This window comes from Limanda limanda, chromosome 10 (assembly GCF_963576545.1).
Source record: "Limanda limanda chromosome 10, fLimLim1.1, whole genome shotgun sequence".
Taxonomy (NCBI): domain Eukaryota; kingdom Metazoa; phylum Chordata; class Actinopteri; order Pleuronectiformes; family Pleuronectidae; genus Limanda; species Limanda limanda.
Genome location: NC_083645.1, coordinates 27,699,884 through 27,713,756, shown reverse-complemented (window position 1 = coordinate 27,713,756; position 13,873 = coordinate 27,699,884). Strand labels below are relative to the sequence as shown.

General features: G+C 45.1%; 1 protein-coding gene across 1 annotated transcript in view; it reads right to left on the bottom strand.

Moving 5' to 3' along the window:
* The window catches only part of LOC133011301 (protocadherin-1-like), a 182,002-nt gene that overhangs the window by 90,635 nt on the left and 77,494 nt on the right, over positions 1-13,873 (bottom strand). The gene's annotated exons all lie outside the window — the stretch shown is intronic.

The following is a 13,873-nucleotide window of genomic DNA, read 5'->3' as shown; positions in this document are numbered from 1 at the left end:
ACAGAGATGCACTTAACGGAAATTACACAGGATCCATTCTGGTGAGTAACACTGAAAGTTAACACAACAGGAAAATATTGTTTCCTCAGGAGAACAAAACTAACAACAAGATGAATCACATTCCATCCGCTGGCCTGAGGTTTAAAACCCAAACGTGAAGTGAAACATCTGACGTGGACGTGGAGACACGAGGAGAATCCGTCTGGATGTTCCCACGTGTTCCTGTGTGAACGAGTCGGACTCGACAACCTGCTGCCGCTGCTTCACACACACCAACTACACAACTTGTCAGTTTCTGTACAGTTTCCTGGGTTTTGCATCTGCTGTAGATTTAACAGCTTGTGAAACCTTCTCGAGCCACTTAGTGTTTTCAAAGCTTTCTGAGACTTCAGAGTCTGTTAACGTGAGAGTTCAGTGAAAGTCTCCGTGTGTTTGTCGTCATGGAGACCATTTGGTTCTAATGGAAGCAGCCGGCTGAGCACACACACAAAAACACACACACACACACACACACTTTACTGCTCCATTTGCTGCATGTGATTCTGGGGGGGGGGAGTTCCCGTCCGACTTGCATGTGTTTGATGATTTTGTAATTGAAATAAAATTATCCCCCAGACGCCCTCTGCAAGAACATACTGCACACACACACACACACACACACACACACACACACACACGACCACACACACACACACACACACACTCACACACACACTCACACACACACAGTGCAAACGCTAAGTGCTGCCAAACAAACAGTGTCCTAATTCAAATGTACACAGTGCACGGTGAACCGTTTCAATCACACACACACACAGACACACACACACACCGACCGGCCCGGGCTGATAACGAGAACCAACCCTGGCTCAGCAGATCCTGCGTCACCATGGCAACCGGGCACTGTCGGGACCCTAAACCAGTTAAACCAGCAGATCAGTGCTCATCGTACACTGGGACGGTTTAATACCGTTATCGCTTTTTTTAACGGCAAATGAACGATTCCACCGTGTGGTCATCGTCCACATCGTGAACACATCTAAATATCAACTCTCTCTCTCTCTCTCTCTCTCTCTCTCTCTCTCTCTCTCTCTCTCTCTCTCTCTCTCTCTCTCTCTCTCTCTCTCTCTATGGCTGCAGTCGATCGCCTCGTGACGCTTTCTCTGTTGTTTGCATCTGAAAGAGTCCTGAAATATTTTGGGGGAAAAAACAGTTCAAAAAAATATCTTTCATTCCGATGCCTGGAGATATAAATAGCCAGAATAAATGTGGCGCTGATGGAGAATGTATAAAAGTGAAACCCCAGAGGATCTGTCCTTTCCGCAGCGTGGACACTCTGTGCCGGAGCGGCTTCCCGGGCCTCTGTCTCTGTTCTCAGTCGAGTTCCTGAAACTACAGGTGCTCACAGGGGTCAACACCGCGTTCAACCATTTGCATAAAAACAGAGGTTTTGTGTAAAGAAAGCTTTTTTTTTATTGGATCAAAAATAAATTATTATTAGACTTTATTTCGTCTCTCACCAGCCAATAAAAACCATAATAATAATAAAACACTGATTAATGTGTTTGTTTTTTTTTATATACAATAACGGTGGCTGGGTTCCGTGCAAACTCTCGTCTGTGGTCAAGGCAACAAACACAATTTGTTCATGTCAGTGGTTTTGTTTGAATGTAAATAAAAAGGCTGCGAGTCTGAGGTTTCTGTTTCGAACACGACCAGAATCTTTCACTCACATAAACAAAGAGCTGAAAGAATCTCAACAAGAATTAAAACACTGAAGGTTGTTGGAAAACAGCTGAAATATCAACGTTTCACAGTCATTTCCAGAGTCTTCATACAAATATCATTCCCTCATCGCATCAATGTAATCCTGTTTAAATTGTGCTTCTTTCAAAATGGACCATTTATTGCAAACTACATAGTATTCATGAGACAGAAGAGTCTGAATTGAACGAATTTTGAAAAGAGATAATGGTTCCAAACAACTGGACTCAAACATTATGTTTTAAAGAAAGTATCAGGCTTTCACTCAAATCCTCTGTGGAGCAGAGTGTCTTCTTTCAGTTCAACTGATGCCTATAATTTTGTTTCTGCAATATTTGTGATGTGACATTTAAACTGAGTCTCTCCACGTCCATTATTTGCCTGAAAAGATTTTAAAAGAAAGATTCTTGTTTGCTGCTGGAAGATCTTGGAGAGTGAAGCGGAGAACATGCAACGTGTTGGAGGTGAAAGATGCAAACGCAGCAGTTTGTTGATTCTAAAGCAAACAGAAGTGGTTGTCAGAGTCGCACACTCAGTTTGTTCCTCAACACAAAACACACAAGGGGAACAAAGTGTTCATCATGAAATCTGCTTCCAGCTTCCACTGCTGCTCGCTGTGTGAGCGTCAGGAAATAAATCACAGCTATATTTACATGAAGAGAGAAATGAAGCGGATCAAATCGTTTTGATCCCTCTCATGCCTGTCAGTCACCTCCAGCACAGACACACACACACACACACACACACACACACACACACACACACACACACACATTCTGCCAAATCCTTATTTTTGTCCTCTTTTGCGTTTCTCTGCTCGTGTGTGTTTATGTGTTTGTTTGCTGGAAATAGAAATGCCACCTCAGCAGGTTGCATTATGGGAAAGTGGAGCAGATCAGAGCCTCCGCCCAGCTGCCCGCCACTCGCCGCCATCTTGTGCCCACATGGGGCGTCCTCTTCTTCTAGGACGCCGTCGCGGGGTGGACAAAATGGCCACTTAACGACGCTGCTACTTTATTGTCCCGACGAATTCCACCACTACACCTGCAGGAGATGTTTAAGAGCTTCAGACTGAACACTTGCTATCTAGAGAGCTAACTACTTTTGTGCAACCAAGGAGAGTTACTGTTTTATTCACCCATGTGACACTGAGTTTAAAAAGTTTTCCAGAAGCAACAACAACCATCATCTTCTCCCGACCTTCGATCCGCTCTGACGCTGGAATCAAGCCTTGAAACCTTTTCTAACAATCTGAAGAAGTGCGTCTCATTAAGTGAATCATCCGCTAAACAGCTTTAAAAGATGATGTTTTTAATTAAACATTAACGATTTCTAAACATTTGATTCACAAAGCAGAAAGTTTTTATTTGGTATTTGTCCTCCATTCTCCGCCTGGAACCTCCAAACATAAATAACGAGCGTGTTCATCGAATACATTGTGAAGATGACGAAGGTCGGTAATTAAGAATTCAAGGGAGAAGAGCTCATCACGGCCTCGTTCCTCCGCAGCAAAGTGTTCATGCTGCACTTTGGCGGAAAGTTTAGAATCATTTCTCCACTGAAGAATATTTAGTCATCTGCGGGCGAAGATGCACAAATGCAACTTTATGTAAATGAAGGAGGCGTGATGAGCCACTTTTCCTTGAATCCATAATAACTGACCTTCATCGGCATCAGTGCGTGAAACGCAGAGGCCATGAATATGCAGCCGAGTCCGTCGTGCAGAATTAAAGAAGCTTTAAGTGGAGAAGAGGCGACATGGGATGGAAGCGGAATATGATCTGTCATTCTGTCAGTGACAGGAAAACTGGAGGAGGAGAATCGACCCAGAAGAAACAAAAAGATGAATAACAAAAGAATTCATGGAGATAAAGACGAGGGAGGAGGAGGAGGCTCTTCATGAATATTCAGTTTTCAGTATTATTCTGTTTAGGTGTAACGGGAAGAAGAGGAGGAGGTAAATGAAGGAGAGGGAGAAGAAGGAGTGGAATACAAAGGAAGGAGGAGAAGGAGAGGAGGAGGTAAATGAAGGAGAGAGAGAAGAAGGAGTGGAAAACAAAGGAAGGAGGAGGAGAAGAGGAGGAGGTAAATGAAGGAGAGGGAGAAGAAGGAGTGGAATACAAAGGAAGGAGGAGGAGAAGAGGAGATGAAGGGGGTTAGGCAGAATATGAAGGAGGAAAAGGAAGGGGAGGAGGATGGGGAAGAAGAGGGTTGAGAAGGGTAGAGAAAGAGGAGTGGAACAAAAAGGAGAGAGTCGGAGGGAGATGAGGAAAGTGAGAGAACGGAGAGAAGAATGAGAAAAGGAGAATAATGTGAAGGGGAAAAAGAAAGTGGAAGTAGGAGGTGGAGAAAGGTGGATGAAGAGGAGTAAGAAGGAAAGTAGAGGAGTGATGGACAGATGAAGAAAAGCATGACGAGGAGGAAGATGAGGAGGATGAAGGAAGACCGGAGAGGAAGAGAAGGAGAAATGGAGAGAAGAAGAGGAAGGTGAGCTTCAGGAGTGGGAAGGTGTGGATGGGGATGAAAGAACATCGCGAGGAAAAGGAGAAATATAAGAAAAGAGGGTGAGTGGGAGGGAGAAAATGAGGAGGAAGCTGAAAGAGGAGAAATCAGAGGATGAGGATGAGGGGAAGACGAGGGAGGCAGTGGATGGAGTGAAAGGAGGAGGACAGGGAGGAAGAGGAGCACAAGAGAGAAACTGAGGATTGGAGGAGGAAGAGTGAGAGAAGGAGATGGAAGAGGAAGAGGAGGAGGAAGAGGAGGAGGAAGAGGAGGAGACGTGAATGTGTAAGAAGGTAAAAAGGATTGAAATGAGAGAAAGAGGGAGGAACCGAAAAGGAGCAAAAGAAGGAATGTGAGAGTTCAGCCGGTTAAGAAGAACTGGAGTTCTCCTCTTGCTCCTTACCGATAGAGGGAGAGGAGGAGGAGAAGGAGTGGGAGGAAGAGGAAGAGGAGAGGGAGGAGGAGGAAGAGGAGAGGGAGGAGGACGAAGAGAAGGAAGAGGAGAAGGAGGAGGAGGAGAGGGAGGAGGACGAAGAGGAGGAAGAGGAGAAGGAGGAGGAGGAAGCCTTCACTGGGCCACATTGTTCAGAGATGATTAAAAACCAGCGAGAGGAGAAACGCACAACGCCTCGCTGGCTGTTTGTCAGCTGAGACACGGAGAGGGAGATAACTGAGAGAGGGAGTGTGTGTGTGTGTGTGTGTGTGTGTGTGTGTGTGTGTGTGTGTCTGTGTGTGTGTGTGTGTGTGTGTGTGTGTGTGTGTGTCTGTGAGATCCTCATTACCTCCCTCTGTGGAAGATAAGAGGGTGTGAGGCTGCATTGTGCATGCTTATAAAAGTCTGTCCTTATCAAGTATGCATGCACACACACACAGAGACTAACACAAACAACACACACACACACACACTCTCCCCCTCTCACACACACACACACACACACACACTCTCCCCTCTCACACACACACACACACACACACACTCGGCCCACGTGAAGTGCGGCTGGCAGCAATAATTCGACACAACTGTGTTGAATCCGAGTGGAGAATGAATGAGGAGTGGAAAATAAATGGAGAGAGTGAAAGAGAAGAGGTGGAGAGACGGTGAGAGGAGAGAGAGAGGGAGAGGGAGAGAAGGGAGATATACATATAAACATATTTAAATATATATATATATATATATACCCCACACACACAGAGACTGAATATGCAGCTGTTGCAGGTTTAATTTTTACCACTTTGAGCAAGTTAAGTGTGTGTCCATGCACTTCAGTGTATTAATCTGGGACTGGGGTTGTTTCTCACGAATTGTAACACAATCGTAACACAACTCAGGATTACATTGTGTTACTTACAGACAAAATTAAACTGTATTGTCATCGTACGAACGTTATGGAGCTCGACAGATTTATCAGTCGTCGCATAAAAATCGGTCGATATGAGATTTTCACAGACATAAAATATCCGTGTTTTATTGTTGACATGAAAACTTTTATTCAACTGAATAAATTATGCAGAAAAGTTGTGTATTAATGTTTATATTTCACCTAGTTTCTACAAACTAATTTATTTAAATACAATTTGCTGCCACGACAGTATTTTCAAATCTGGACGTTGGTTTGAAATATTCTGTTTACTGTATCCTGGCTTCACAAACACTCATGTGCTGATGCTCGGTTTCTTTGTCTGAAACAAGCTGTATCACTGCATCTGTCACTCAGCATCACTCTGCCTCACATCAACACACACACACACAGAGACTCACACACACACACACACACACACACACACACACACACACACACACACACAAAGAGACACACACATACACAAACACACAAAGATGAAACAGGTCAGCTGAGTCTCTCATCTGGTTCCCGGAGTTTAATCGTGCGCCTGCATTCCTTTGCCCTCAGGTGTGTGTGTGTGTGTGTGCGTGTGCGTGTGTGTGTGTGTGTGTGTGTGTGTGTGTGTGTGTGTGTGTGTGTGTGTGTGTGTGTGTGTGTGTGTGTGTGTGTTGCCACTGAGCCAGTAAATCTAGTGTTGTACTGGCAGAGCACATGGAGCTTTAACTCCGGAGCACTCTCACTTCAAGCATCTCACAAACACACATCCGTCACGTCCTCAGGTAAACTACAGTGTTGTTGAGAAGAGAACCACACACACACCGACACACACATGATTTGATGGGGGGGGGTTGTGTTGTGTGACAGTGAAACACACACTGACGCAGCACCCAGTGAACTCCACAGTGACACTGACACACTCGCACTCCAACACATCAGAGAAACCAACGTGAATAAATCTTCTTCCGCTTGTGTTTTTCCAATTTGCCGCCTCGCTGCTCCCTCACGCAGCCGCCGCTCTGCCCCCCCGACAAAGTGAGCTGACGGGTGAAGTGCCCCCCCCCCCACCCCCAGGTGACCCGTGGTGGAGTGGGGGGGGGGGAGGGAGGCGTGTTTGTGCGTTGTTGCTGTATTTTTGTGCGTCTGTGCAGTTCAAAGCTGCTGATGTGTCGGATGTGTCGGTTAAATCTGTGAATAACAAGAAGACGAGTGTTTCTCTTTGTGTTTCTCTTTGTGTTACTCTTTGTGTTTCTCTTTGTGTTACTCTTTGTGTTTCTCTTTGTGTTACAGAGACGGATCAGAGGAGGAGTCACATGACCTGAGCTTCACTCGTCTGTACGTCAGTGAGAACCAGTCAGTGCATCACAACCACAGATAGATATAGATATTAGTGCTGTCAAACGATTAAAATATTTAATCACGATTAATCGCATTTATGTCAAAGTTAACTCGCGATTAATCGCAATTAATCGCACATTTTTATCTATTCTAAATGTCCCCTCATTTATTTTTTTTCCATTACTTTTTTTTTCGTTTTGATGCTCTTATCAACATGGAAAAGTGGATTGGCTTGCTTTATGAAAATTTTGAATTTTATTGAAATACAACATTGCCAAACAGGGCGGTACAAAATAAAATGATAAAGTGCACATTTCAGGTAAACAAGGACTCCGCCTATAGTGCAGTTAAACCATGGCTTAATATTTTCATTTTATTTTGAAATAAATAAAAACATATAGCTGCAGCCTAATAGTGTAACGGACTGGGTTTATGTTTATGTTTGGTTTTGACGTATGTTCAGTAAAACACTGTGTTGAAGGAGCGTTCTGATGTCTGAGGGTCAGTGAAGGGGTCGGGTGGGACATGTGACTGTTTGGACCAATCGGATGGGGCTGTACAGGGACTAAATGCTAACCCACGACTTCTCCCTCAAGTGAAACCAAAGTACCGAGTAGATCAATGAACACCAGCTCGACCAATCAGGATTCAGATCAGCTGTCAATTAAGACGTCAATCAAGAAGTCTCAGCCCGTTTTTCAAATAACTAATGAAAACCAAACTTATCAGAAACATAAACTACATTAAACTTCTGAAAACCAATAAACTATCGTTGCTTTGTGTGTTTTACTTTTTGTGTTTTTTAATAAATGATCCGCTAATAAAAGTACTTAACGAGTTCTCTCTTGCTTTGTGACCACACATTGAAATACATGATGTACATGAATACTCGTTAACTCACAATCACGTTCAGTTTTTAATCTGTCACATCAACACCAGCTCGACCAATCAGGAGTCAGTCTCAGCTGTCAATCAAGACGTCTAAGCCCATTTTTCAAATAACTAACTTACAATAAATAATCTGTGTTTAAAGTACTTAACAAGTTCTCTCTTGCTTTGTGACCAGACATTGAAATACAAGATCTACATGAATACGTTTTTAATCTGTTGGACATTCATATATTCTACATTTCTATATGACCAGAACTTTTCTGTGTGTTCCAGCTGTCAGATGTTTCTCCGTGTGTTTCTCTCCCGACAGTCGGTGCACGTGTGCTGGTCGTGTGTTTATTGTTCACGCGTGTGCACGTGTTGTGATTTACAGAAAAGGTCTTTTCCCTAAGTTTCATAATGAGCAGCAGAAACTTCAGCTTCAACTGAGGCAGAGGAAGAGAAAAGGAAAAACGCAGCAGAAAGAGGGATGAAGTGGTTTCCAGCTGACAGCTCTGGTATGTTAATCCCTAAAAACACCTCCCTTCCTCCCCTCCTCCTCCTCCTCCTCCTCCTCTTCCTCCTCCTGCAGTCAGGAATGCTGCAGCAGGTTATAATTGGCTCCAGGACAGAGCGAGGGAGGATGAAAGAATGAAAGAAAGGTGGAGTGATGAAAAAAAGACAGAGAGAGAGAGAGATGTGAGCGAGGGGATTTGGTTTTGATTTGCTCGGCAGTCGTCCAGCACCAATATGGAGAAGAGGGGTGGATGGGGGGGTGCACATGGAAAGAAGAAAGTACGATTCCCAGTTTGATGTGTTGGGTGATGACTCAGAAATCTGCAGCGTAAATCTCTTATCGCCTCTAATTCTGGTGGAAGACCTCAGAATACTATGGGGTGTATTCAGAAATAGCAGGACGCCCACAAAGTGGGTCAATTCCACATTTCTGCTCATAAATCACAGACGTTTAAAGAGAATGAGCCGGTTCTGAATCAGAGCAGCGGAATTACACATTCATTTCATTTTTAAACAAACGCTGTGAAGAAAGTGAACCAGGCCTCGGATAAAAACTGAATCTGACGCACCAGTAAATATGTTGTCGAAGCAACTCTGGAACATTTTCATATTTAAACTGCAGCTTCAAAATGAGTTGATGGTGGAATAAGGAGAAAGTTTCCTCCTTCTCTCCCTGAGCGTCTGTTCTCTTGTTACAGCTGCAGCTCTTCAGGTTCAGGAAGCAGAGGATCATGGGTAATATCCAGCGTTCAGTTGCCCAACAGAGTGAATCCCCACATGTGGCTGCAGGGGGCGCTGGAGCTCAGTCAAACCTATACACTAATGCTTTAAAATATAATTCAACCGATATGTATTTACATTTGTCTATTTTGTTTTTATTCTAGGGAAACTGAAAACTGTTGTATAAAAATAACTGAAGAATCATAAATCTAACCAAACAAATTTGAATATGACTTTCATTTGGGTTGTTATGGTAACACTTCCTCAGAGTTGACACCTGACCAGAAAGACACAACACAACACTGATGCCACAGCTGCTGCATGTTACCAATGTTCCACGTGTCGTACGACAGAGTGTGTGAGTCAACATGACACAAACAACACAAACAACAAACTTTCCTTTGATTCATTTGAATTAAATGAATCATGAAAAAGATGAAACCATAAAACTCTGCTGCAGGTTTAGAGACGATAAAGACGTTTTTCAAGGTAGAACGGCAACTGTTTTTCATCTTTGTTAAACTGCCAGACACACACACACACACACACACACACACACACACACACACACACACACACACACACACACACACACACACAGTTGGTATTCCCAGGCTGAGGTCAGGAGGAGGGTGTGGACGAGCATCGTGGGGGGAGTCCATGTATTTTTCCCTTTTTGCCTTCACTGTCTCCTCAACCCATCACTCACACACACATCACACAGACACACACACACACTCACACAGACACACACACACACACACACAGACTTCAAAAAGGATGACAGGGTCTTTTCATCCATCTCTTGTGAATTTCATTCACAGACGACGAGATTTGAAATCCTGAGAGAGAGAGAGAGAGAGAGAGAGAGAGAGAGAGAGAGAGAGAGAGAGAGAGAGAGAGAGAGAGAGAGAGAGAGAGAGAGAACCCCCACTCTTTGTGGCTGTGTGTGTGTGTGTATGTGTGTGTGTGTGTATGTATGTGTGTGAGTGTGTGTGTGTGTGTCTGTTGATTTTGAGTTGACATCACCACACACACTGCTGTTAGTCCAGTCAGCAGCAGGGGTCAAAGGTCAACCAGTCGTTCTGCTTGAGTAGGACTTTCTGCTGTTTTTAGAGTCACATGGTTACCAATTATTTTCATGACACAAATTACCCATCATGCTTTGAGGTAGACCACACTGAACTTTAACCTTAGACGTCGTCTCATTTATTTTTTATTTCGCCGTTGAAAAACTGAGATCTTATGATTATGCAAACAAAACTTTTAAGCTCAGACTTCTACACATGAGTTCAGCCTCACTTGAGACTGTGAGACAGACACACACAACCCCCCCCCCCCCAGGTTTAGAGAGCATTGCATCATGGGATGTTTCCAGCCCTACATGTAGCCAGTCCAGTTCTTCGGGTGTTTATGGATCAGCAGATTCCCCTGGAGGCCGACGTGTGACATGTTTTACTACAACACACCAACCCCGGCTACACACGTGTGCGATTTACCTCCTGCTTTTATTCCACGCCGTATTTCATGTCGTGGAAGCAGGTTCGTCCTCGTGGCAGATATACGTTCTCACTGCGACCCCGGGATGTGGAAGCGTGTCTATTACACGACCACATGACGGTGGAAACATCATGAACCCGTGTCCCCGGTGGACGCTCACACACGGACTCCCGCCTGCTGCTGGTTAACGACCTCCACGGAAACACGCCTTCGCCTCAGTGAGCATCACGGCTGTTTACACCAACACACCGACGCACATGTATGTAAACAACACACGTGTGGCGTCTGCTCACAGGCCTGTAACATGATTCTGTATTAAATCACATATTGGATTTATTAACAGGTTTTGGGACTGTTGGGAATTAGTGGATTAACGGCTTGTTTCTATGGATTCTTATCAAATCTGCAGGGAAAGTCTGCAGCCTTTTTAGCATAATAATAAAACAATATACTAGCATGTGCTGTGCATGTGGTTTGGTGAGCGTGCACACCCCATGAGCTGAGGTTTCTCCCCCCTTTGCACGCCCCAGTCCCTCCCTCCCTCTCTCCCTCTCTCTCTATACTTATAGATCATAAATCACAGCGGCTCTCAGGACGTCTGTCTGCAGCTCAGCTATTGTGAAGGGATCTGTTCCTGATTGTGTGTGTGTGTGCGTGCACGAGCAGGTGAACGAGGCCGCCTGGGGAGGTGAGGGGCCATATGCATGCATTGAAGTCGTAAAAATAGTCATGGCGGAGCGGGGGGGCGGGGGGGGGGCGAGGACGGCTCAGGTCGGGTGGATTGTCTGGAAACAATAGAGGGAAGGGAAACGCTGACGGACCGACGCTGCTGCTGCATCCAGTGTTTCTGTGTTTGTGAGAGAGCAGCTTCGGCTGTGGGAATAAATAACGTCCAGATACGGAGACAGGAAGAGGAAGATTCAGCAGAGCAGCCACATCGTTATTTCTTTATTTAATGTATGGAGCAGATGCATCGAGGAGGGAAATTTATTCATTTGTCTTCAGTTTTCTGTCGATAGTTTCAGGCTTCATCCGAACCCGAACAAGCCCGAGAAAGAAAGAAGCGAGTCGGACCTGAATCTGTTTCGGGCCCGAACCGGAGCCGGAACCTTCAATTTCTGTATCATTTACAAACTGAATTTCATCGTCATGTATTTTAGTCACGTATGAGATGAAATCTGAATATCCCAGATACCTGGATTTGCAAATTAAAGCCTTAATATCCAACAACTAATTTCAGTTCTCTGTCGATAGTTTCAGGCTTCATCCGAACTCGGGCTGCAAATATCTGTCCGAACCCGAACAAGCCCGAGAAAGAAAGAAGTGAGTCGGACCTGAAACTGTTTCGGGTCGAACCTGAACCGGAACCTTCTCAGCAGTTAGGAACAAACCAACCGGAATATCATTTACAGAATTAGTCTGAAGTCTGATCTATTTCTGTATCTTTCAGAAAACACTCATAGTCACGTATAAGATGAAATATGAAAATCCCAGATACCTGGATATGCAAATTAATCGGTGCCAGATGGACAAACCAACCAAATTATCATTTACAGAATTAGTCTGAAGTCTGATCTATTTCTGTATCTTTCAAAAACTGAATTTCATCTTCATGTATTTTAGTCACGTATGAGATGAAATCTGAAAATCCCAGATACCTGGATATGCAAATTAAAGCCTCAATGTCCAACAACTGATTTCCAGCAGGAAGGTTTACATCTGCTTTGCAACACAGCGTGATGGGTTTAAAACCAACGAGCTCTGCAGGAAAATATGAATATACACATGCACAGCCATGTTTCCATATTCGCCCATTATGAGCTAACAGCTAGCAGAGGGCCAGTTAGCGTGCTCCAGGTGGTTTTGTCTTTCTGTCCGTCTGTGTTGGCCGGTGGAGCGGCGGCCTGTTAGCCGGCTAGCCGCTGGGCTTCATGGAAACAGACGTCTCTACAGGAAGGAGGTGGACGCCGGCCAGAGTTCATTAGCATCCAGTCTGGATTAGCTGCTAGCTTGCCAAGCCTGCTGCGGCTAGCCAAAAGAGACAAGAGGCCCATAGGGAACGGGCGGACAGGCTAATGCTACCGCTAACGCCAAGTCTAATCGGCAGCAGCTGACAGGAGGGGGAGGCAGAGAGGAAGAGAGAGGAGGATGGAGGAGGAAGAGGGAGGAGGAGGATGGAAGGAGGAAGAGGGAGGAGGAGGATGGAGGAGGACGATGGAAGGAGGAAGATGGAAGGAGGAAGAGGGAGGAGGATGGAGGAAGATGGAGGAGGAAGATGGAGGAGGAGGATGGAGGAGGAAGATGAAGGAGGAAGATGGATGAGGAAGATGGAGGAGGAAGATGGAGGAGGAGGATGGAAGGAGGAAGATGGAAGGAGGAAGATGGAGGAAGATGAAGGAGAAAGATGGAGGAAGATGGAAGGAGGAAGATGGAGGAAGATGGAAGAAGGAAGATGGAGGAGGAAGATGGAGAAAGATGGAAGGAGGAATATGGAAGAAGGAAGATGAAGGAGGAAGATGGATGAGGAAGATGGAGGAGGAAGACAGCTGGAGGAAGATGGAGGAAGATGGAGGAGGACGATGGAAGGAGGAAGATGGAATGAGGTTGAAGAAGTAAGACAACTGGAGGAAGAAGGCAGAGAGGAAGAGGGAGGAGGATGGAGGAGGAAGATGGAGGAGGGAGATGGAAGGAGGAAGATGGAGGAGGGAGATGGAAGGAGGAAGATGGAAGGAGGAAGATGGAGGAAGATGAAGGAGAAAGATGGAGGAAGATGGAAGGAGGAAGATGGAGGAAGATGGCAGAAGGAAGATGGAGAAAGATGGAAGGAGGAATATGGAAGAAGGAAGATGAAGGAGGAAGATGGATGAGGAAGATGGAGGAGGAAGACAGCTGGAGGAAGATGGAGGAAGATGGAGGAGAACGATGGAAGGAGGAAGATGGAGGAGGAAGATGGAATGAGGTTGAAGAAGTAAGACAGCTGGAGGAAGAAGGCAGAGAGGAATATGGAGGAAGAGGGAAGGAGGAAGATGGAGGTAGAGGGAGGAAGATGGAAGAAGGAAGATGGAGGAAGGACGAAGATGGAGGAAGGATCAGGGAGGAGGAAAATGGAAAGACGAAGATGGAGGAGGAAGATTGAAGAAGGAAGATGGAGGAGGAAGATGGAAGGAGGACGACAGCTGGAGGACCAGCAGCGATTCCTCCTGAATCACAATGAAGCGACAAAAACTTCACGATGTCGATTCGATCAATCAGAGAAAAATCGACTGAATCCAACAACGGAGAATAATGTCCAATAAAGAACAAAAACAAGTGTGAGAACCAAA